The following is a 23,814-nucleotide window of genomic DNA, read 5'->3' on the forward strand; positions in this document are numbered from 1 at the left end:
TGCATGCAAACTGGTTTTATGTGTGCAAATTTTATTTTTATTTATTTATTTTATTTATTGATTTTCTATAACATTGTTCAGTAATCTATCACAGTGGTTAACAAATCATAAAACATTAAAAGAAAACACATTATACAATTAAAAAGTAAAATTATAAAACCAATATTGATATTATATCTTCTCAAGTCATTGCTTGCCTTAGATTGTATTATTTCCTTCCTGCTCTTATTCCTGAAATGCCTGTTTAAATGACCATGTCTTTAATTCTTTTTTAAAAATTCTTAAATTATTTTATAATTATAGTTCAGTTGATAATGAGTTCCATATGTCTGTACTAAAATATCCTAGGGCTTATTTTGTGGAAAAGTGGCTATACCATCTTTGTCATCTCTTTATACGTTTTATTGATGAAACATACAAGAAAGAACAGAAAAAGAGGAAATAATAAGGAACTTTCTGAGGCAGTAACACAAATTTAAGCCTATGAACAGTTAATGTGAATGATTATCAGGAGGTAAAGGTAAGGCTTACCTTATGAATCGAGGAGGCAGCATCAGGCTTCTAAATGAAATAAAAAGATCAGTGAGATGAGGGAAGAAGCTTTCCTGGGAAGGTCACAGAGATTCAAAGTCACTGTACAGGGGAGACAGAAGTGTGAGAAGCAAACCCCAGGTCACCAGGAGACTTCGGTTCTCTCTAACGTTTTGATTTTCTTTAAACTCTTCCCTTTTAGAGCCCCAGGGGGAGGGATTCCCAGTGGGATCTGTGTTACAGTGCATGACCTGATTTTATTTATTTATTTTTTATATACCAACATTTGATCTCACTTGAGATATCACATTGGTTTACATTCAGGTACTGTAGGTATTTCCCTATCCCCAGAGGGCTTACAATCTAAGTTTTGTACCTGAGGCAATGGAGGGTAAAGTGACTTGCCCAAGGTCACAAGGAGCGACAGCGGGACTTGAACACTAGTCTCCTGGTTTATAGTCCACGGCTCTAACCACTAGGCTATTCCTCTGAAGTTTGCACATAAAAGTAACGTCCCACATCAGGAGATATTAGACCCAGATCTGAGGATGTGAAAACCCCCAAGATCTGCAACAGACGCTCTCACCCTCTCCTGGTTTTCCTATCATCATCCTTTGTATACTGGATCCCGTTCTGTTTTAGCATTTTATTGTGGGATGAGAAATATAAGGAAGAGAAATCTTTATCATATCTAACAATAAAAACCGGTACTAGCATAAATGGAAACAGTGCTTGGCTGTAATACTCATAATAGACAGACAGCAGAATGTTACATTAATTAAAAATAAAACAGTATGGTAAACACTCTTAAGATGAACAGAGGGAAAGTGTAGGTATATCTCATACCCCAGTCTGTATTTATCAGGCTTTGGGGTATTGTGGAGGATCCATGTGAGTTCAGATGGCAGCAGGAACAATCCATGCAATCCAGCTCTACAATAGACTATGATGTCTGTGAGAGTCTGGGGCTCAATATAGGTAAATATATGCACGTAATCTGGTTCTTTGTATGAATATAACTGTATTAAAATGTCACAAAACTAAGTTTGTCTAAATGTATGCACATAAACTGGTTTTATAAGTGTAAACATCTGTACTAACATAACTTCCGGCTTATTTTGTGTAAAAGTGGCACGTAACCTGGTTTTATTTCTCTAAATATTTATACTAATATATCCTGGGGCACAGTTTGTATAAACATTTGCACCTAACCTGGTCTTATGTTGCATGTGCCAGCTGCTGCAGGCCCGTGGCCAGTCCCTCTTACCCCTGTTCACCTGCTCCAGCGCCTGGTTCTGCCTTTCACCTCTGACTCCGGGCCACTCCCCATGCTCCCAGCTCCATAGCGGATGTCTCAGCTCTGCGGCGGGCCTCCCCACATGGTCCTCGGGGAGACGCCACCATCTCGCGCCGCGCCTCTCCTTAGGAGCATGCGCGCGCATCAGTTCTCCTTTTAAAGGGGCTGCGGCGGGAATCCAACCCATGGCCCTGGATGATGACGTCGCTGGGTCCCGGTACTTAAGACTGGGTACAGCCAGTGCTTCCTTGCCTTGGCAACAGGCTTCCACGCTAGTCGTCTGCTTAGTTTCTTCTTCTTGTGATTCCTCCTTGTTCCTGGTTCCTGATTCATCTGCATTCCTGTTCCTGATCCTGGTACCCGTTCCTACTCCTGTGTTCCATGTCTACCCTGCTTGTTGCTACTGACTGACTCCTGGCTTTGACCACTGCTTCATCTGACTACGCTACTGATTGTCTCCTGGCTCCGACCACTGCTTCGTCTCACCACGCTATGGATTGTCTCCTGGCTTTGCCCATTTCTTCGTCTATGCTACTGATTATCTCCTGGCTCTAACCACTGCTTAGTCTGACCACGCTTCTGCCGTCTCCTGGGTTGACCTTTGCCTTGCCTGACTATCCTACTGCTAACTTCTGGTTTTGACCCATGCTTGTCTTGCCACTCTTTCTCGCCTGCCACCTGCCCTGACTTCACCCTGCTCTATGACACTCCTCATGTCTTCATTCTGGACTTGGCCATTCAGGCTTCGGCCTGTTCTTACTCAGGCACCCTCTGTCTGCCTTCTGTTCTCATTGGTGCCTGGGTCTCCGGGACTCCAGCTCATCCAGATCAGATCACCTACTCTCCCACTGCTGACCCCTGGTTGACCTCCTCATCGTCCCTGAGAAGACCTCGGATGGAGGCCTACCTATGTCCAGCCAGCCCTGTTACCCATGGGCTCAACCTGCGGGGAACGAGGGCTGGTATTTGCGAAGCTCCAGCTGGCCTCCATTAATTAGCCAGCTCCACCTGCCGATGGTGGGGACCCTTTGGGCTTGCCCTGAGGGTAGCACCAACACCACCTCCTGCGCAACATCTTATGTACGAAAACAGGAAAATCCAGCTGGAAGAGAGTGGTGTAGCCTGGCACAGGTGGAGAAAGCTGCCAGCAACTATGGCAATTGCTGACACCACCCACTGCTGCCAACTGGCTAATCCTCCATGTTCTGCCATTTTTTTCGGATCTCTCTCTCTGGTCCAGCAGCAGAAATGATCATGGGCCCAGCCCTGACGGTGACCCAACATGTTCCCTCTATTCTGGCTTCTCCCAGATTGTGGCCTGAGGTGCTGCATTGAGACCCACTCTCTTGAAGCAGGCTCAGCACTCCCCTGCATTGCAGGCTCCTCCTGTTGATTCAGCATCGGCCATAGGCCCCATCTCTCTCCAAGCCTTTCTATCATGGGTCCTCATGAGTTGGGACCCCTTTACATTCATGGCACTCAAAGCCAGCAATAAACCAACATCATCAGACCTCCCTTCAATGCGATCAGATCTTGATCCTGACACCGTCTGACTTGGCCCAATTCTTCTTGAGGGGGGGGGGGGGTGTTTACCAAGTAATCCTTAACTAAGAAAATATTACAAATCAGCACTGAGAGGAGAGGATCACCTTGCTGGTGGCTGAAAAAAATCAGTAAGTTTTGATTGGGAAATTTAGGGGCGAAGTAAACTATTGGGGAATATTATTTAGTGTGTTTGTGCTTTTAATAGTCAGTAAGGCAGCAAATAAACAGAAGTTAGTCAGCACACAATTAAATTCTGGAATTTGTTGCCAGGGGATGTGGTTAGTGCAGTTAGTGTAGCTGAGTTTAAAAAAAGGATTGGATAAGTTCTTGGAGGAGAAATCCATTACCTGCTATTAATTAAGTTGACTTAGAAAATAGCCACTGCTATTACTAGAAACAGTAACATGGAATAGACTTAGGTTTTGGGTACTTGCCAGATTCTTATGGCCTGGTTTGGCCTCTGTTGGAAACAGGATGCTGGGCTTGATGGACCCTTGGTCTGACCCAGTATGGCATGCTCTTATGTTCTTAATAACTTTAGAATAATTATTAACCGCCAGTGATAATGTACCCATTTAGTAAGTAGAGAGTCCATTCTCCTTGGGAGAGATGCTCCATACTTGAGACAGCTGTCCACAGGACCATAAGAGTGAAGACTTCAGCTCAGAGAGTGTAACCAAGTTTCTCACTGAAGCAACATCTATCTCTGATGCTGCAACTATTGTGGATGCCTCCCCATGAGTAGACAAAGGTGTGGAGGTCCTAAACTCATCTTCCCCACCTACCATAGAAGTGGAAGAGTTAATTACCTAAGGTGGAGTAAGGTCACCTGGACTTAAGGAGACTAACAACTCCATATTGGCATGGTTAGAAAGCCCCTGCTCTTAAAAACAGATTGGATAGAGAATGAGTCCATCATCAGTTGAGTAAGAGAATAGGGAAGAGGCAGCCCAGATGGAAGAGTTCCGAATGAGCCCTTATGTTTCTTACCCATACTGTGTTGAGATTTGAAGTTATTATCCTTAACAGAAACATGGAGGTAACATGCATGGAGTGGCATTTACTACCATAATGAAATTTTCTGGGCAGAATGGATGGACCATTTTGTCTTTTTCTGCCATTGTTTCTATATTTCCAAGAAGAAAAAAGGACATGCTGCATTTCGGACAGAGAGGTGCACACCTTAGGCATGTGACTTTGTCATACCGGCAGTGGTGTTCTGCCTCCTCAGCTGTTAAATGGGGGTTGACCCAGATGTGGTGTCATGGCCGTGGTATCCTGGGGACACCAGCAAGGCAGAAGGGAGGGAGAAAGACACTCACAGCACTTCAACAACAGGGATTAGGACACCTCTGAGCTGGAAAGCAGAATCATCTCTCTCTATGGCTGATATGATTTAATGCTAAAAAATGTGGAGTAATATACTTGGCTGCAAAAATGTCTGACCTAGTATGGAAAATCTTTTGTTTTTCTTGTGTTTCTATAGAAAACTATGAGGAGAAGACTAAAACTTAGATGACAGAGCAGGCCTCACTAGCAGTGCTGCTATCTAAGCTAGGCGGGGTTGTGTGGTGCGATGCTGATTGAGTTAAGGGGATGTGAGCTCAGTTGCCCAGGTGAGTAAGGGAGCAGCCTACCAGCTTGACTATGAAGTAACTTTGAGTTCCCTCCCTCCACACCAGTACCAGTGTATGAGAAATTCTGAAACTTGTTAGGAGAGCAGACACCAATGGATGACTTTGGAATCAGCTCAATGGGAAACCACATTGCGACAGCTCCTGGGGTTGGAGGGAAAAATTCAGATTATGGTAGGGGACTCTGGGGCACCCAGGAACAGAGCTGAATGGGAAAATGTGATGGCAGAGGAAGAGCTCTTGGTCAGGGCTCAAGTTTGAAAGTTCACCAGTTGTCCTCTCCTGTGATGAGACAGCCTACTTCCTCAGTAGCTTGAGAGGACGGTCTCTGCCTGCTAAAGCCTCCAGTAGTCACTTTGGACTCATTATGGAATATTCTGGAATTAATTTTTCCAAATATTCTCTGAAATTGTTCCTTTATCTAATTTTTTTGAGCTTTTATGACAACACGAGGGATATATGTCTCTGCAATATAAAGAAAACATTGGGAGATGCAATAAAATATGTTCTTGTTCAACAACCTATGCAGGGCAGGGAGGAGGCAGGCACCTTTGGATTGCAGGCACAGGGCCCTCCTTAGAGAGCACCATGAGCAGGCAACAAGTGACAGAGGAGCATTGGGGGTGAGAAGAAGAGGCGGCCCGGAGGAGGTAGAGGTAAGGGTTCGAGGGGTTCAGTGGTGAATCAAGGGCATGGTGTTAGGGACTGGAAAAATGCCTTGGGGATGGGAGTTCCCCCTGTTACATTTTTACAACTTGAGCACTGGGTGTAGCAATAAAGCAACAAAACCGTGAATTTAAAATCACGCATTTCTTTACCTACTCTGTTTTATTGCTGCTCATGCACACTTACCACAGCTTTGTCCAAATCATTAGACGGTCCATTTGCAGAAGCTACAGCAGCAACTCCTATGGTGTCGAGGATGAAAAAGAGAAAACAAGTTAAAGTTGTGTAACTGAAGATTGCATTTTTTCAGACACTATCATTTTCATGGAATTCCTAATTTTTTGTCAATGAAATAATTTTGCTACAGAAAATATGGATACAATAAAGCATCAATAAAAAAGGAACTTGTTTTTATAATGAAAATACAACATTTTACAGTAATATATGTCTCATGTTTATGTTTTATGTGAACCAGCATGATGTGACTGATGTCTCGAATGCCGGTATATAAAAAATCTAAATAAATAAATAAATAAATAAATAAATGTTCAGATAACTTTGTTGACATGACAACTTTAAATGTGTGTTTGTTGAGGGGAGAGTTCACTAGTGTGTCCCTATTACCACTTTGTTGTACAAGAAAATTTGGGTGGGATAGACCCCGGGGTATACTTAGTTTGAGTGTTGCAGATAAAAGTATATTTTGCTAGCAGCACTGCTAAGTGACTACTGGAGGGCAGTTGACGTAGTGTTGAGCAATGGGTTGTACTGAGATGTTTTAACATGAATGTTAGGGTTGCTTGTGTGTGTGTGTGTGTGTGTGTGTGTGTGTATTTTCCTTTAAATAGGTTATGGGAACTGATTGATGGGGGAGTGACCTAGGAGGATATAAAACCTAGTCACTCTGGCAGGAATGACACTTTTTATTTTGGGAAGAAGACAGGGACTCCAGGATGTAGGAGTCCTGAAGAGGTCAGCCTGGGGGCAGGTGGGCGCTGGGACCCCTCCAGTATACAGTGCACTCTGCAGGGGCTCTTACCCTCAAAGGCAGAGGCCCAAGGTCAGGAGGTAAGGAATGGAAGAGGAGATCCTCCCCCAGAGGAAATGGCCAGGAGTTAGAAGAAGAGGGATTCTAACATGAGGAGAACCCCATGGAGATCAGAGCATGGAGGAGGCTGGGGAGACCTGCAATCTGTTGAAGGAGTGAATTCAGGATGACCAAAGAGAGGTGCCTGGTTCCCAAGGAGTCATGAGTAGAAGATGGGGGAGAGAGTTAGTAGCCCTCAAGGCAGTGGCATATCTAGAACTGATTTTTTGGGGGCCCAAGGTTATTATGGATGGGCAGTAGACATACAGGTCTGAGCCCTACTAGTTGTACTCTGATCCATAAATAATGCCTTAGAGTGCACCCCAAGAAGAATTTCTAAGTAGGATACAACATCATGAGTGAAACTTTATAAAATATTTTAAATTAATTATTTCTAGTAGTTACCAACATTAAAAATGTCTTATTAATCTGCATTACTTTTATTGTAGTTCATAAATACATAATATCATGTGAAAAGCAAAGAACATAAACATCAGATCCAATTAATCATATAATAAAACAAATATCAAAGTATTCTTGCATGAATCCTCTTTCTAGAAAGGCAGAGATCATCATAACTACAATTAAACAGCACTAATCATAATCATGAGAACGAGTGCAGAGCAGAACTAGGACAGATCATATTACAGCCCAACATGCAAAAGAGAAGCAAATTCAAATTCTGGTATCACCACTGCTAAAAAAAATCCTTCCACTGCTAAAAACTTAAAAAGAACTGAGTGGGCGTCCATGTGCGTGCGGTACCCGGCGTGTGCATATGAATGCACCGATTTTATAGCGTGCATGCACCAATAGGCGCATGTTATAAAATCTGCTACCCATGTGCCCATGCATGCCTGATGTTATATGGGTGCGTGCAGGTGTGCGTAAGTGCCGACTCGCACGTGTAAGGTGGGGGAATTTTCTTAGAAACACGCGGTGATGCGATCAGGACTTTCCCAGTTCCCTCCCAGTCTGCTCCAATAAAGAAGAGGACTGGGAGGGAACTTTCTAAACTCCCTACCTACCCTGCCTGCCTTTCCCCCATCCTCTCCAGCCTCTAAAACCCCTCTAAATAACCTTTTTTTGGGTTCCGATACCTGCTCTCCCCAGGAGTAGTGAGTTGTGTGGGCCGGCCGGCTGCCAGTGCGCACTTCAGTGAGGCAGCACCCAGACCCCGCTCCTGGCCCTCCCCTTTTTAGTTTGCTGGCTCTTCCACGCACGCCAGCAGATACGCACGTGGCCGCGAGCCTCTGAAAAGGACCCAGGTGTGCGCACGGCATGGCCTCATGTGAATCTACTGGTATTGGCGTGCTCCGGCTTTTGAAAATTTACCCATTTGTGAAATAACAAACCCCTGAAAAAAAAGATCCCTAGAGCCTTGCCCTTCCTTACAATCACAGCACTAACTCTCAGGCATGAAACAGCGCTCGTATTTATAAAAGGCAGCAGTGCAAACATCACACCAGGGCCCAGAACACTAAACCTACAGGACAAAGGGGTGGATTGTAATACCCCCACATGTGTATCCATGTGCGTGTGGGACCCGGTGCAAGCACATGGGCGCGTGTATGTTATAACCTGCACGCATCGGTGCGCCGGTGTTATAAAATATGCCGTCCACGTGCACATGTGCACGGATTTTAATCTCCGCACGAGCATGTGCGCAGGGTGTGCACGAGGTGGAGGGGGTGTCGATTTTCCCAATTTACGTGCAGCGATGAGATCGGACCTCCCCCAGTTCCTTCCCACTCTGCTCCAATTTAGAAGCGGACTGGGAGGGAATTTCCCTGCCCCCCCTACCTAAATTCCCTCCCTCTCCTGACCCTTATCTAATAAAGAAAAAGGGACTGCAAATTAGAAACCGAAACATGCATTGCATTTTTCTAATCGGTTTGTCCTGGTCTCTTTTTTTCACTTTCCCCTTATGAGTCTTTTCCTAATTCTTTCTCCAGGGCCTCTCTTCTCTTTCTCTTTCTTCCCCCTCCCCTATATTTTTCCTTCCCCCCTTACACACACACACACACACACAAAGATGTTCACTCTCGCATGCTCTCTCTCTTTTCTCACAAACTGGTTGCCTCTCTCCTAATAATTCCTAACATTCTGTTTGCAGTTTTGACCGGCACCATACATTGAACCGAACATTTCAAAGCATTTTCTACTATGATACCCACTCCTTTTAATGGATAGTAATTTCTAATATGGAATCTAACCTCTCTTTCTCTCTCTCTCTCTCTCTCTCACACACACACACACACACACACACACACACACACACACAAACACAAAGACCAAGGCTCTCATGTTTACATACTTTCCCTCACACACAAACAGGTTCTTACTCTCAGGCTCCCACATGCAAACATAACCCCCCCCCATGTTATCTAACACCCCCCCCACCTATACTCTCTCTCTCTCTCTCTCTCTCACACACACACACACACACACACACACACACACACATCAGAAATGAGTCTCACAGTCATTCTCTCACTGCCTATCTTGTTCTTGCTCCTTCCCTCTCACTCACCTCTTTCCCTTTCCCCCTTACCTCTCATTCACTCCTTCCCTTCCCCTTCCACCTCCCACTCCTTCCTTTCCTCCTTCCCCCTCAACCTTTCCTTCCCCATTCCCTCTACTCACCCCTTCCCTTCCTTTCCTCTCACTCACTCACCCCTCTCCTTCCCTCACTCACACCTCCTATCTTTAAATTTTCCCTCCCTTCTCACCCTCTTCTCTCTCATTCCTCCTCTATTTCCTTTCCTTCCCTCACTAATCTCCTTTCCAATCCTCCTTCCCTCTCTCTCATCCCCTTCCCTTTCATTCACCAATTTTCTTTCTTCTCACTACTCCTCCATTTCCTTCCCGCTTACCACTTTCCCTCTTACTCATTTCTCCTTCCCTTCAATTCCTTCCCTCCTCTCTCACCCCTTCCTTCTCACTTACTCCTCTTCCATTCTTTCCTTCCCTTCCTTCTCACTTACCATCTCTTCAATCACATCCGTCTCCCTTCTCTTCCCTTCCACTTATTTTGCTCAGTTCCCTCTTCATCCTCTCCCTTCTCAGTAAGAAGGAAGGGGATAGAAGGGAAGCTGAGTGAGTGAAGGATGTGCAAAGGTAAGAGACGAGAGAAGAGGTGAGGGAGTAAGACAGGCTTACTTCTCTTCTCTTACCTTTGACAAACTGCCTCTCTCACTTCCTGTGGTCATCTTTAGCCCACTGGAAGTGATACGCTTGTGGCTCATTCTTTGCCAGACCATCATCATTTTCTTCAGCCTGCAAGAGGTGGAACTCTCATGGGCAGTTCTGATCAGGGGGGTGGGGATCCCTGTGGACACATCATTATTGCACCACCGCGGGTCTGCTCTTGTGGTTTACTTTGGGAGGAGATAAATGTTTAAGAGAGGGATGCGGTACTATGCTTTACATCATGAGTGAGCAAACGGGAATTTGCCCCCCACTTGAACAGTGCTGAAGGGGGGCTCAGTGGCTGCCCAATCAGGGAAGTAAAAAATAAGCTACACTCTTGAGTCTTGGTGCCACGGAGGCACTGCAGGCTCAGGAGGGAGGGAGCTGCCAGGACATGGAGACGTCACTGTAAGCCTGCCACGGCTCAGCCATGAATCTCTTCTGGTGGGCGGGGGAGGAGCTGCTTCTGCGTGGCAGGCCTGGGCAGGGAGCCGCAGAGCTCTCTGGTAGGATTGGACATCGAAGCAGCCACCGTAGTAATCCCCAAGCCAGGAAGAGCTGCCACCCTCAGGCCTCAACCCGTGAAGAGTCCCTACCCAGGGAGAGAGTGATCACAGCTGTTACCTGCCCTGGGGGAGAGAAGTGGTGAAGTAGAGGAGGGGAATGTGCAAAGAGGCCTGAGAAAATGAGGAGGTTGAGCAGAGAGAGGGAGGAAGTAGGGAACGGATATTGAAGGCAGCACTCCCCCCTAAAACGGTTTCCAACTGTTTGGATTTTCTCTGGACAGTGCAGAATTTGAAGGTAGATGGAAATTGTCTGGATTTTAACCCTCCAGCCCAATACATTTGTATCTCTTTACCAAACTACCATGAAAGAGCAGTGGTTTCACTCTACAGCCTAGAGTGGTGCTACACTGTGAGTGAGAAGTTGCCTGTGTACCTTCCCTTTTTCTGCTGCAGTGAACAATGCCCCAAGCCTCCTACTTTAGCCACCAGCTCCTCCATTCCATCCCCAGTTAAAGGCCAAGTGACCACTGGTATTTGTCTTCCCACCTGCATTGCACAAGTAAGAGCCAAGCAGAGCTGTCAACACCTCCCCTCCCATCCACAGTACACAAGAAAAGGTCCATTGGGGCCATTAGTATTTCTCCCTCTTGTCCACCGCTCAACAAAGGCCTAGTGTGCCATCAACAATGCTCCTGCTGCCTGCAGTGAATAAGAAAAGGCCCATCAGGGCATTAGCATACTGAAGCAGAGGCCTGGAGTGTGAGAGTGCAAGCGAGAGAGAGAGAGAGAATGAGTCTATATGTGTGTGTGTTAGGAAAAGTGTCAGAAAGCATGAGTGCATGTGTACATGTGAGAGAGAGAAAGAATATGCTTATGTGTGTGAGAGAGGGAAAGAACACCAGTAAGTGGGAAAGAGCTTGTGTGTATATGAAAGGCATATTGTGTGAGACAACTTGAGTATGTGTATTTGAGAGAGAAAGTGTGCTGGTGAGTGATAGAGCGTGTCTGTGTGAAAGGGAGAAAAAGAGCACTAAGTAAGAAAGAGCTTGTGTGTGTCAGTGTCAGAGAAAGGCAGCATGTAAGACAGCTTGTGTGTGTGTGAGAGGGACAGCACCAGTGAGTAAGAAGGAGCTTCTGTGTGTGTATAAGAAAGACAGAGAGGGTCAGAGCACCAGTGAGTGAGAGAGAGCTTTTGTATGTGTGTGAGAGAGGTAGAATGTGAGACAGTTTATCTGTGTGAGAGAAGAAGGGACTGCCTATGGGTGAGAGAGCTTGGGTATGTGTGTGTGATTGAGAGAGACAGCACCCATGAGAAAGTGCATCTGTGTATGTACGTGAGGGAAAGAGAGATAGAGGGAGGGAGAGTGTGATGAAGTTTGTGTGTGTGTGAGAGATGAGAGTGAGAGAGAGAGAGAGCTTGTGCATATGAGAGTGTGAGAATAAGGGAAAGAATGCCATTGAATGAGAGAGAGCCTGTGTGTGTGTGTGTATGTGTGTGTGTGTGAGACTAAGGGAGAGAGCATTAGTGAGTGAGAGAAAGCTGGTATGTGTCAGTGTCAGAGAAAGGCAGCATGTAAGACAGCTTGTGTGTGTGTGAGAGGGACAGCACCAGTGAGTAAGAAGGAGCTTGTGAGTGTGTATGAGAAAAACAGAGAGGGTCAGAGCACCAGTGAGTGAGAGAGAGCTTATGTATGTATGTACGTATGTAAGAGAGGTAGAGTGTGAGACAGTTTGTTTTTTGTGAGAGAGAAGGAGTGACTGCTTATGAGAGAGAGAACTTTTGTGTGTGAGATTGAGAGAGACAGCACCAATGAAAAAGAGCTTGTATGTGTGTGAGTGAGAGAAAGGGAGAGAACACCAGTAAGTGAGAGACAGCATGTGTGTGTGTGTGTGTGTGTGTGTGTGTGTGTGTGTGTGTGAGAGAGAGAGACGGGGGGAGGGTGATGTAGTTTGTGTGTGTGTGAGAGAGATGAGTGTGTGAGAGAGAGAGAGAGAGAGCGTGTGCATATGAGAGTGTGATAATAAGGGAAAGAATGCCATTGAATGAGAGAGAGCCTGAGTGTGTGAGACTAAGGGAGAGAGCATTAGTGAGTGAGAGAAAGCTTGTATGTGGATGGGTGAGAGAGAAAAAGCCTGTGTGGTGAGAGTAAGGGAGAGAGAGAGCCAGTGAGTGTGAGAGAGGGAGAACTAGTGAGTATGAGAAAGCTTGTGTGTATAAGGGTGAACACTCCAATGTGTGTCTGAGACATTTTGTGTATGTGTGTGAGATGGAGTATGCATGAGAGTGAACGAGTACGAGAAAAAGCAAATGTCTATGTTAGGGAGTATGTGTATATGCGAGAGAGAGAGGATAACATATGCACCCTCCCTCTCCCCTCCTAATCCATGACAGTCTCAGAAAGAATGGTAATCAAAAGTTCCCAGGTATGAAATGAGTGGGATATTTTTTATCTCTGTTTAATATCAGACTATATTTGATATATTTGCTATTTTGAAATAGTTTATTGGTATTTGATAAATTTTAAAAAATATTAATGTTATTTATTTTATTTATTTTTATATAAATTTTTATATACCGCGGCTCGTTAGCAAACATCACCTCGGTTTACAATGAACATTAAATTAGCAACAAGCTTTACAATCCAACATGTTTAAGTATTGATACATAGCTGATAACATTGAAATTATAATATAATTAAAATAAACCAAACTAGAATTAGCTGGGGCGTATAGGGCTGGCGGATCAACTTAATAGTACATTATTAACAGAACAGATATTTTCAAGGACAGAATTAGTTGAAAGATAAATTACAATATTAATCGTTTTGCAGGTAAATAGGACACCATGGTGTGTTTAGCAAAATTAAAAGTAACTGATTGGAATGAGAAGATAGTATTATATAAAAGTTATATAATATTTTAATCTGAAGAGAATGTATTGGATGTTATTCTATTCTTCACCTGTTTTGAAATATTCATTGTTTTTATTAATATGATTTTATTATTAGGATGTTTTTATTTGGTTTGTGTGGAATGGTGATGTTTCTGCTTTTCCACTCTTGAATGATATAATGAGTCTGCCTTGTGGTGCTCAATTGTACATTTCAATTTATACTTTATGATGACATTTTTCTGCATTTGGTGAGGGTCTGTCTGTGTTCTCCATGTGTGACTGAAGTGAGGTATTTTCCAGGCATGTAGTTTCTGTGTAAGGGGTCTATCACAGCCTGACTTATTCTGCTTTCCTAATAGGTGGTGCTGTGGAGCTTAGGATCTGGAGTAATATTTGCAGTGTTTCATAGGTAGGGTGATTTACTGTTGGGTGCATTCGGTGTTGTTTGGGTTGGGAGTGTTAATATATTGTGATTCACACATCACTCAAGGTTTTCTGAGGGCAAGTTATGCTAGGCCTAATACCATATGGGTTCCAAATGTCCTTTTCAGAAGGTTTCAGTTTGCATCACAACAGGATGTATAACTGGAGAGGCCGATATTCAAACAGTACTTAGTGGAATAACTTTTACTTATCCGCCTAAGTGGTGTCGCTGAATCCCTGGGTACAGTCAACAGGTGCTATAGCTGAGTAACAGGCCAATACAGAATGATGCTCTCCGCCGATATCTGTAGGGCAATTGCCACAAAGAAATTATAGGCTCATGAAAAACCTGCAGCATCTAAGTTATATTGTATCAGCAGCTGTCAATGGTGATCCGATCGCAGTCTGAAACAGCACCGTCAACCAGCAGCATTCATAGAAAGCAGAATAAGTCAGGCTGTGATAGACTCCCTACACAGACACTACATGAGCCTACAATATCTTTGTGGCAATTGCCCTACAGATATCAGTCCTGTTCCAATTGATTGCCCCTGAGGCAGCTCTATGAAAGAGAGCGAAACTCGGCCAGAGTCGGGCATCATTAAATAAAGGGCGTTTCAAATACCGATTCTCTTTGTTTTTACTGCTGTACAGCCAACTGGATCGGCTTCTGCTTTGCTTTTTAGGCGTTAATTTCAGACAGCACCGGGCAAGTGTAAAGAAAAGCAGAAAAAACTGCTTTTCTGTACACCCTCCGACTTAATATCATAGCGATATTAAGTCGGAGGCCCCCCAAAATAATAATCTGCACGCGGCCCATGGGTTGGAAAACGGAGGCTCAATTTTGCCGGCATCCGTTTTCTGAACCCATGGCTGTCAGTGGGTTTGACAACCGACGCCAGTAAAATTAAGCGTTGGGTATCAGATCTGCTGACAGCCACCACTTCCACTAATAAGGAGGCACCAGTGACGCACTAGTGTCCCTAGCACCTCCTTAATAGCATGGGCTCTAATTTAAATAAAGAATTGTGCGCCCAGGAGAGGTGCCGGGGCGCGCGTCGGGAAAGCAGACGCTCGCCTCGGAGCACCGCTCTCCCGCAGAGTTTATTGCTTCGGCCTGTTGAGTGACTTATCCGGCTAAGTTTTAAGCTGGGGTGAGTCAGGGGCAGGGAATGGGAAGGTTGGGGAGCAGTGAAGTTTACTCGCTAAGTTAACCGGCCAACTCAATATTCAGAGTTAGCTCATGTATCCAGCTAACTTTGGTTGGGTGATAGGATTGTCCTAAAGATACCAAATAATACAGTACTTATCCAGCTAATTTTAAGATAACTGGGTACATTCAGGCTGCATCATTGAATAAACAGCACTAGTAAGCTGGATAAGTATATCCGGCTTACAAGCAAATTTTGGACCTCATAATATACGTGTTGTGATATTTTTACCTCATAAGTCTATATTTTGAATCTATTATATCTGCCTAATGTTTCATTGAGTGTGGGGAGGGGTCACTCAAGGCTGTAAGCTTTGCCTAGTGAATCTAATATCCTTGTCCCAGGAAGGGGATGACAGTGAAGTATAAAGAGAAGAGTCAGAAGACAACATAGTGGTAGGGTGGTGGTGATATTGAGTTGCATGTTTAAAAGAAATAGTCATGTGCAATAATATAGACACTCAGCAGTCAACAGGGAAATGTGCAGAAGAATTTAAATGTCCACACTTCTTTGATGCAAAAACAAATTTCTGAGATTCTGTGCGTGCAGTAGCGCTCCTATCTTGCTATTTCAATAATATAGGCATACATTTTAATCCACAGGTGCAAGTGTTGGGAATTTTCACAAGGTCGGCAATCCTACCACCCACGCCCTTCCATACCTCCCCACACACACCACAGTCCTTCCCACACCCCCAAATGTATGCAACTCACAAATACTCCTCTAACATCTCGCAACACCATTCATACCCACTCACCTCCTCACACCACTGACACCATCCACTTGCCACAAAAATATATACCGAGACCTCTCCCCAAAGCACCCACCCCAAATGCAATCTCCTCATAACACAACCCACTGCACACCACTGACACCATTATCACACAACCATCAACTCCACTGATAATCCTGTCACAACAATCTTCCCCCCAACTCACAAATCTGCTTCCTTACTCCTGCATCTCCAGCCCTCACACCCCAAAAACATACCATCGCACATATCCCGTCCACACACTCCCATCCATAGTCAATTACACAATGCACACTGACACCCACTGCACTCACCCTTCTCACCACTACTGAACCCTTCAGGCCTTTCACACCACTACCATCATACATCATCCTCATACCTCCATTTCCAAATCACTGCTCGCACAATGCTGGAAACCCTTTCCCAACACCTCTCACCACTTCACACCACCTACTCCACCCCTCTGAGCTTGGGTGCGTAAGAAGAATAATGGACAAAAGAAATAGGATGTGATATCATCACTATATAAATCCCCAGTGCAACCTCATTTTGAATATTGAAACCTGAAGATCATGCCTTCAAAAGAAAATAAACCAGGTAGAGTCAGTTCAGAGGGTGGTATTCTAAAATGGTCATCGTCATTAGTATGCAGACAGTGAAGTTTTAACCAGATATACTAGTGATAGAAGAAAGTGCAAAAGTGGTATTGTGTGTATATCTGTAGTGTGAAAGACAGCTCTAGCAGAAATACGGCCTGATTTTAAAAGGCCTGCTCGCGTAAAAAATGGGGGTTATGCATGCAGCCAATCCTCGCGTGCACTGCGAGCATTTAAAAAAGGGCCCGGCCATGTGCCTAACACCCATTATGAGCACAAGTGATGGGCTTCTCCAAAGGGCGGGCTGGGGTGTTATGATCGCCGGCCGCGGTGGACCGCAAGCGGGGGCCGGACACTCACCCGCATGGCAGGGCCAGGCTAGGACTTCTGGGTCGGCATCTGCCGCCCGCCTCAGCGGCAGTGCTGCTGCTCTCAAAATGGCCGCGGCGTTCCCTCGGCTCAGTTGGCCACGCCCCCTGAAGTTTACTAGGGCCGTGCGGGCGGCTAGTACCTGGCCTTAAAGGAACCCCTACAGGAAGTAGGGGGTTCCTTCCTGCCTGACTCCATCTTCAATCAACTATTTAAGGCAAGGTCTGTGCCTTCAGACCTTGCCTTGGCTTCGAGGCTCTGTTGGTGTTCTGCTTTCGGTTCCTGATTTGCTCCTCCGTTTGTGATCCCTGGACTGGCTGTCGTTCCTGCTTGGCTCCTGACTCTTGGATTAGCTGCGGTCGTTCTCTGACTCTCGACTCCTGGACTGGCTGCGGATTCTTCTGGCTCTCGACCCCGGACTGGCCAAGGAGTATTCTGGCCCTTGATTCCTGGACTGGCTGCAGAGTGTGCTGGCTCTTGTTCTCAGGACCTACTCCTGTTACCTCTTCAGTTTCCACGACCTGCTGGAGGCGCCAGCTTCTGTTTCCATGACCCACTGGAGGTGGCAACCTCTGTTCTCTCTTCCTGCTGGAGGCGCCAGCTATCTGGACTAAACGACCCGCAGGAGGCGCCTGCATCCAGATCTTCTTCAATTACCTCCAGCGACCTTCGTGTTTGGCCTCGCCTACCAACGAGAGGACTTCACCCCTCACTGGACCAAGGGTCCACCTTCCAAGCCAGAACAGGTGTTTGTGGTCATGGCAGGAAGGGGCGGGGGTGGGCTGGGACAGCGCCATTTTGCGCTCTCCCGATGACTAGCAAGCCAGTAGCCGGCTGGTGCACACAACCTACTTCAGTTCAGGAGCTGGCATAAGTAATAAAACAAAACAAAAAAAAGGGGTCTGGGAGGAGAGGGGAAGAGGGAAGAAAGTTAGGTAGGTGGGTTGGGAAGTTCCCTCCAGTCCATTTCTTAGTTGGAGTGAATTGGGTGGGAACTGGAGGAAGCCCGATCTCATCAACACATATAATTTCCTAAAATTGGTCACCCCTGTGTGTGCTGCATGCACATAGGCACGCGGATTACAATATCCGGTGCACATGTTATCCAGTCTCCAGCAGCACTCATCCAGTCACTCCAGCAACCAGCATTCGTCCAGTCACTCCACCATCCCTCTAGCAATCTTCTAGTCACCCCAGCATTCAGTCTCCAGCAGCACTCATCCAGTCTCCAGCAGCACTCATCCAGTCACTCCAGCAACCAGCATTCGTCCAGTCACTCCACCATCCCTCTAGCAATCTTCTAGTCACCCCAGCATCCAGCATTCTTCCAGTCAATCCAGAATCTAGCACTCATCAAGCCACTCCAACACCCAGTAGTCATCCAACAATCTTATCCACCTGCAATTTCTTCGTAAAAAGACAGCATGCTACAAACTTTCCCCATTCAGATCATCCCTCACCTACTCACCCACAGAGCGAATACACCCGTGCTCAATCCACGATCAAAGAGATCCCTGATTCCAATCATGATCTCCCCTCTAACACAATTCCTAGGATTATCTCTAATCACCTTAACCCTTTTCAACTCCCAGTCACTCTCAAAAAAATCTCATTTGCTCAACGACCTCCTCCTGGACACCCAACCGGACATCTGTGCCATTACAGAAACATGGCTAAAAAACACAGACACCGCCATTATTAACCAGTTGCCAACACAACAATATGACATCTTCTCTATCCCCAGACCTAAAAAAAGAGGGGGTGGAATAATGTTAATAGCAAAAAAAGAACTGAGACTGTCCCAACAAGCCTTCAAATCGACGACCAAATTAGAAATCGGACTATTCAAATCCGCCCAGCTTCAAGTCTGCCTTATTTACGCCCCCCCGGGGCTCCTAGAATCCGACCCTTCTCCACTCATCGAAACCATAGCCAAACACATCAACACTAACTCACCGGCTATTATCTTAGGAGATTTCAACATCCATGTTGACTCCCCTACCCTATCATCTAATTGCGAAGCTCTTCTCCTTTCTCTCCAGGCTATGGGATTCAAACAAATTATAAACAACCCCACACACAAGGCAGGCCACACGCTTGACCTGATATTCACTAATGAAACCATCTCGCCCATCACCCCTCCTTCCTGCTCTCCCATCCCCTGGTCAGATCACTCGATGATAACTACAAAATTATATATAAAACAAAAATTGTCCCCTATTGTTACTAAATCCTCGATCCAGTTCAGGAAACCCTGTTCCATGGACACTCTCAACAACAGCCTGGCCGAAGAACTAATTAAACTGGACTTCTCAGATGCGGATACCGCTATGAACTCCTGGCAAACTATTACACACTCAGTAGCTAACAGAATTTGCCCTGTAACAACAAAAGTTATCAACCCAGCCCGCACGAACAAGAAACCCTGGTTCTCAACCGAACTAAGGAAACTCAAACAGGATCTACAACACAAAGAACAACGCTGGCGGAAAGATTCCTCCCCTTCCTCACTTGCTTCGTACAAAACTGCAATGAGCTACTATAGGACATCCATTACCCGCACCAAACGAGATTTCTACGCCAAAAAAATACACGGCTTCTTATATGACCCTAAAACTCTGTTCTCATATGTAGCTGCCCTTACCACACCTATGCCCCTCACCATCCCAGAAGAAGAAGCCCAGAACAAATCTACAGAGTAGGCTATCTTTTTTGATAACAAAATCAAAAACCTTCTTGCCCCCCTGGCTTCAACTAACATGGCTCCAAACCCTTCGCAACCATTAAGCCTCGCAACTAATAACCCTCCACCAAATATCCACAGACCGTCACTAGAAATTCTTGAACAGACATCCTCCCTGGAAATTGAATCAATAATCAAGAAAATGAAACCTTCCACTCATCCTCTGGACCAAATACCGACCAAACTACTTCTCACCATCCCTAACACCATTGCTAAACCGCTGGCAGACATCATAAATTGCTCCCTCAATCAAGGATCGGTCCCGGACTCCTTAAAAATTGCTTCACTTAAACCCTTACTTAAAAAACCCAACCTGGACCCAGCCGACCCTGCAAACTTCCGCCCCATTGCAAACCTACCTTTTATAGCCAAGCTAATGGAAAAGCTTGTCAACATCCGACTCACAGACTACCTTGACTCCCACAATATTCTCTACCCCTCTCAATTCGGATTCAGGAAACGCCTAAACACAGAATCCCTCCTTCTTTCTCTAACGGACAACATCCTGATGGGCCTTGACAAGGGACAATCTTACCTGCTAGCCCTTCTCGACATCTCTGCCGCGTTCGACACGGTAAACCACAATATCCTCATTAACCGCTTAATGGAAATAGGCATATCCGGCTCTGCACTGCTCTGGTTCACATCCTTTCTGAACAACAGACACTACAAAGTCAAAATAAATGACAAAGAATCTCACTCCATTCCATCAAACCAAGGTGTACCTCAGGGTTCGTCTCTTTCCCCTACCCTGTTCAATATATATCTACTCCCTTTATGCCAGCTACTCAATAGTCTCAATCTCACCCACTTTATATACGCGGACGATGTACAAATCATAATCCCCATCTCTACTCTAAATTTCTGGAACAACTGCTTACACGCCATCAACCTTCTGCTCTCGAGTCTCAATTTGGTCCTAAATACTTCCAAAACGGAACTACTGGTTATCTCCCCTTGTGACAACAACCCCCTCGCAAATAATGCTAGCATCCCATTAGCAAACCAGGTCAGAGATCTTGGGGCCACCCTTGACTCTAGAATGAATTTCAAAAAATTCATTAACGCCACAACCAAAGAATGCTTCTTCAAGCTACAGGTCCTGAAGCAACTTAGACCGCTCTTACACTTCAAGGATTTCCGTTCGGTGCTTCAAGCCATACTGTTTTCAAAGATCGACTATTGTAATGCTCTATTACTTGGTCTGCCCGCTTCGTCCACCAAACCTCTTCAGATGCTGCAAAACGCAGCGGCTAGGATCCTTACAAACACTCGTCGCAAGGACCATATCACACCAATACTAAAAATTCTACACTGGCTGCCCATCCAATATAGAATACTTTTCAAGGCTCTCACCATCATCCACAAATCAGTCTACCAGCAATCCACTCTCCAACTCACCTTCCCACTTGAATTACATACTTCCGCAAGACCGATCAGAACTGCCTACAAAGGTTCGCTCAAGGCCCCCCCCAACAAATCATCGGTCCACAACACTATTCACAAGCGAGCTCTTTCAACAGCAGGTCCACTACATTGGAATTCACTTCCACAAGACTTACGCCAAGAACAATGCCATTCAACTTTCAGAAAGAAATTGAAAACCTGGCTTTTCGCAGAAGCCTACCGCTGAAGGATCTCCTCAACCATCACTGACTCTCACTCCCCCACCCCTCCCCAATCCCTTCCCCCCACCCAACCTCACCCTTTCCTTCTCCCTCTGGACATACCAGGCTAATAACTGCCTAGGATAAACCTATGTTTTTGTATCTTACAGTTTTTGTTGATTTATATATTTATCTCTCTCTAATTGTTTCTTAGTTTAAACTCTGTACTGTCTTCTATTGCCCAGGTTTTATGCTCCCTGTTTAATGTAACTTTACTTTCTACCTTGATGTTAATTGGTTTCCCCTCAGTTACATTGTAAACCGGTACGATAAGACCTAGTCTTGAGCATCGGTATAGGAAAAGAAATAAAATAAAATAAAAATAAAATAAATAAATTACAATGAACAGGGGAGGGGTTAACTGGGTGATATACAAGGTAGAGGAGAGGAGAGTCAAACAGGCAGCGTTACAAAAGAACCAGTATACAAGGTTAATTGGCATGTGCACTTGGGATATTTAGTATATGAAACTTATTTACAGTAGGACATGGGCAGGTGCACGTAGTAACGATTAAAGGGGGGGGTAGGGAGGGAGGGGGGGCGGGGGGAGGCGGGGGTGGTGGGAACCGGGTATAAACGGTGATAGTTTTCAGGGAGAAGTTGAGGGTGGCGAGGGGGAGTGGGCAGAGGAGAAAGGAGAGATAGGGAGAGGTGGGAGAAAGGGGAATGGGAGAAAGGTAGTGGGCTAGGTTGGGATTGAGGTGGTTCAGGAGGACATTGGTTAGGGTGGGTGGTTAGGATTGGGTGGAATTGGGGTATGCTTGTTTAAAGAGCCATGTCTTGATTCCTTTTTTGAAATGGCTCAGGGACGGTTCTAAGCGGAGTTTGACGGGTAGGGAGTTCCAGAGGGTAGGGCCCGCAATGGAGAAGGCTCTCTCCCTGGTAGCGGTAAGGTGCCCAACTTTAAGTGAGGGGGTTTGAAGAGTGCCAGCAAGGGAGTTTCTAGTGGGGCGATTGGCTTGACGGAATTGTGGCATGTCTTCAAGCCAGGGTGAATTGTTGTTGTATAATGTGTTATGGAGGATGGTAAGTGTTTTATATTGGGAGCGGAAGGTGATGGGGAGCCAATGGAGATCTTGGAGTATGGGAGTGATGTGGTCAGTTTTTCTGGTGTTTGTTAAGATTCTTGCCATGGCATTTTGTAGGATTTGAAGGGGTTTAGTGGTAGCGGAGGGGAGGCCTAAGAGAAGGGAGTTGCAATAGTCGAGTTTGGTGAGTATGGTGGTTTGCATAACTGTGCGGAAGTCACAGGCGTGGAGAAGGGGCTTCAATTGTCCTATCATATACTGTTCTAGAAGCAGGACTAATATCATAATCTGACTGAAGATCTTCAAAAGGGACCCACTCACCCTCATTCCATAATTTACCCAAGTGTCTAGAAACCAAGTTCCACCATCCCCCATATCTGGGCTGAAATTATGGACCAAAATACAAGGATTTTAGCTTAGTAATGATACAGGAGAAAGCACCACATCTGGGAACTTAGAATGCTTGCACACCTCCCACCTCACTTCAAGGGTGTCTGCTATTAATGGATTAGCATGCGATACCTTGCAGATGCTGACAGATGTTGGAAGAAGAAAGATCAGATTACCCAAATCTATATCGTTTACTGCCCCAGCCTTCAAAGACCTCCATGCAAATGAAGAATCACGATTCAGCTATCCCAGAAGACAGCAGAGTCTCTCTGCCCAGTAATACCCCTAAAGGTCTGGCGACCCCCATACCTCCCTCTTCCTTAGGATGACATATGATAGCCAATTTGATTTGAGAAGACTTCCCTTTCTAAATAAATCTAATAAGGCAACTATTCAGCATAGAGAGTGATCCATATCAGAAAAAGAAACATTACCAGCAGGGAGATCGGAGAACCATAGAAAAGATATTCATTGAAACCACTGGTACTGTCACATGGTAAGGGCAAAGGGCCATTGGCACCATTATGATTAGTGGCAGCCAATGGTTCGAGAGGGGGAGATCGCTCCCGGGACCCCGCTAGACCACCAAAGACTTTTGGGCAAGTCTTGGGTGGCCAGGAGGGTGAGGATTTGCAATTAATTAAATTTGAAGGGTTGGGGTAGGTTTGTTTTTGTTTTTTTTAATATGTCCTTTCTCCCATTTCTGAAAACGATAAGAAAACCATAGAAAATTTTGTGGGTTTTCTTATCATTTTGTTGCCCTCCCGAAATGTGATTAAATAGGAACTATTGTCTCTATTTCCTATTTCGGTGCAAACGAAGGCACATCCCTGATAAATATTCAGTGGGATTTCTGCTAAAGGCTGACTTCCAGTACCTTCTCAGCACATCTGCCTTCTCCATACTCCCTGCTCTTGCAAACAGCACAAAGTGACTCTCAAAGCATTCTGGAAATTTGCATACAAAAGAGGATATTAAATGTCCACTGAGGAATTGTCTGCTTCTTGTAGTGAGAGAGGTCAGACTTCAATAAATATGGAGATTTCTGCTCAATATTCTGTGATAATTTGAAAGTTACTTACCCTGATAGTAGCAGATCAGAGCCACCACCAGAATGGCAACAGCAATCTTCATGGCTGGTTTGCTTGTTTATTGAGCCTTGAACTACAATGCACAGAAGAGTCTGAGTAGAGAAGTCAGTGCTGGGAGCTCATTTATACACTGAGAGTCCCTCTTACTCCACCCAGGATCTCAGGTGACAGCTCACCTGGTGCCGTCATCTGTG

General features: G+C 45.3%; 1 long non-coding RNA gene across 1 annotated transcript; it reads right to left on the minus strand.

Annotated features, from left to right (window-relative positions):
* Nucleotides 1-530: 530 nt before the first annotated feature.
* LOC115082517 lies at nt 531-23,712 on the minus strand. The gene is made up of 3 exons (XR_003854187.1): nt 23,612-23,712; nt 5,860-5,915; nt 531-561 (listed from the first exon to the last, which is right to left on the minus strand). It is a non-coding gene; the product is annotated as an uncharacterized LOC115082517 (long non-coding RNA).
* Nucleotides 23,713-23,814: the final 102 nt, after the last annotated feature.

Source organism: Rhinatrema bivittatum, chromosome 1 (genome assembly GCF_901001135.1).
Source record: "Rhinatrema bivittatum chromosome 1, aRhiBiv1.1, whole genome shotgun sequence".
Classification (NCBI taxonomy): domain Eukaryota; kingdom Metazoa; phylum Chordata; class Amphibia; order Gymnophiona; family Rhinatrematidae; genus Rhinatrema; species Rhinatrema bivittatum.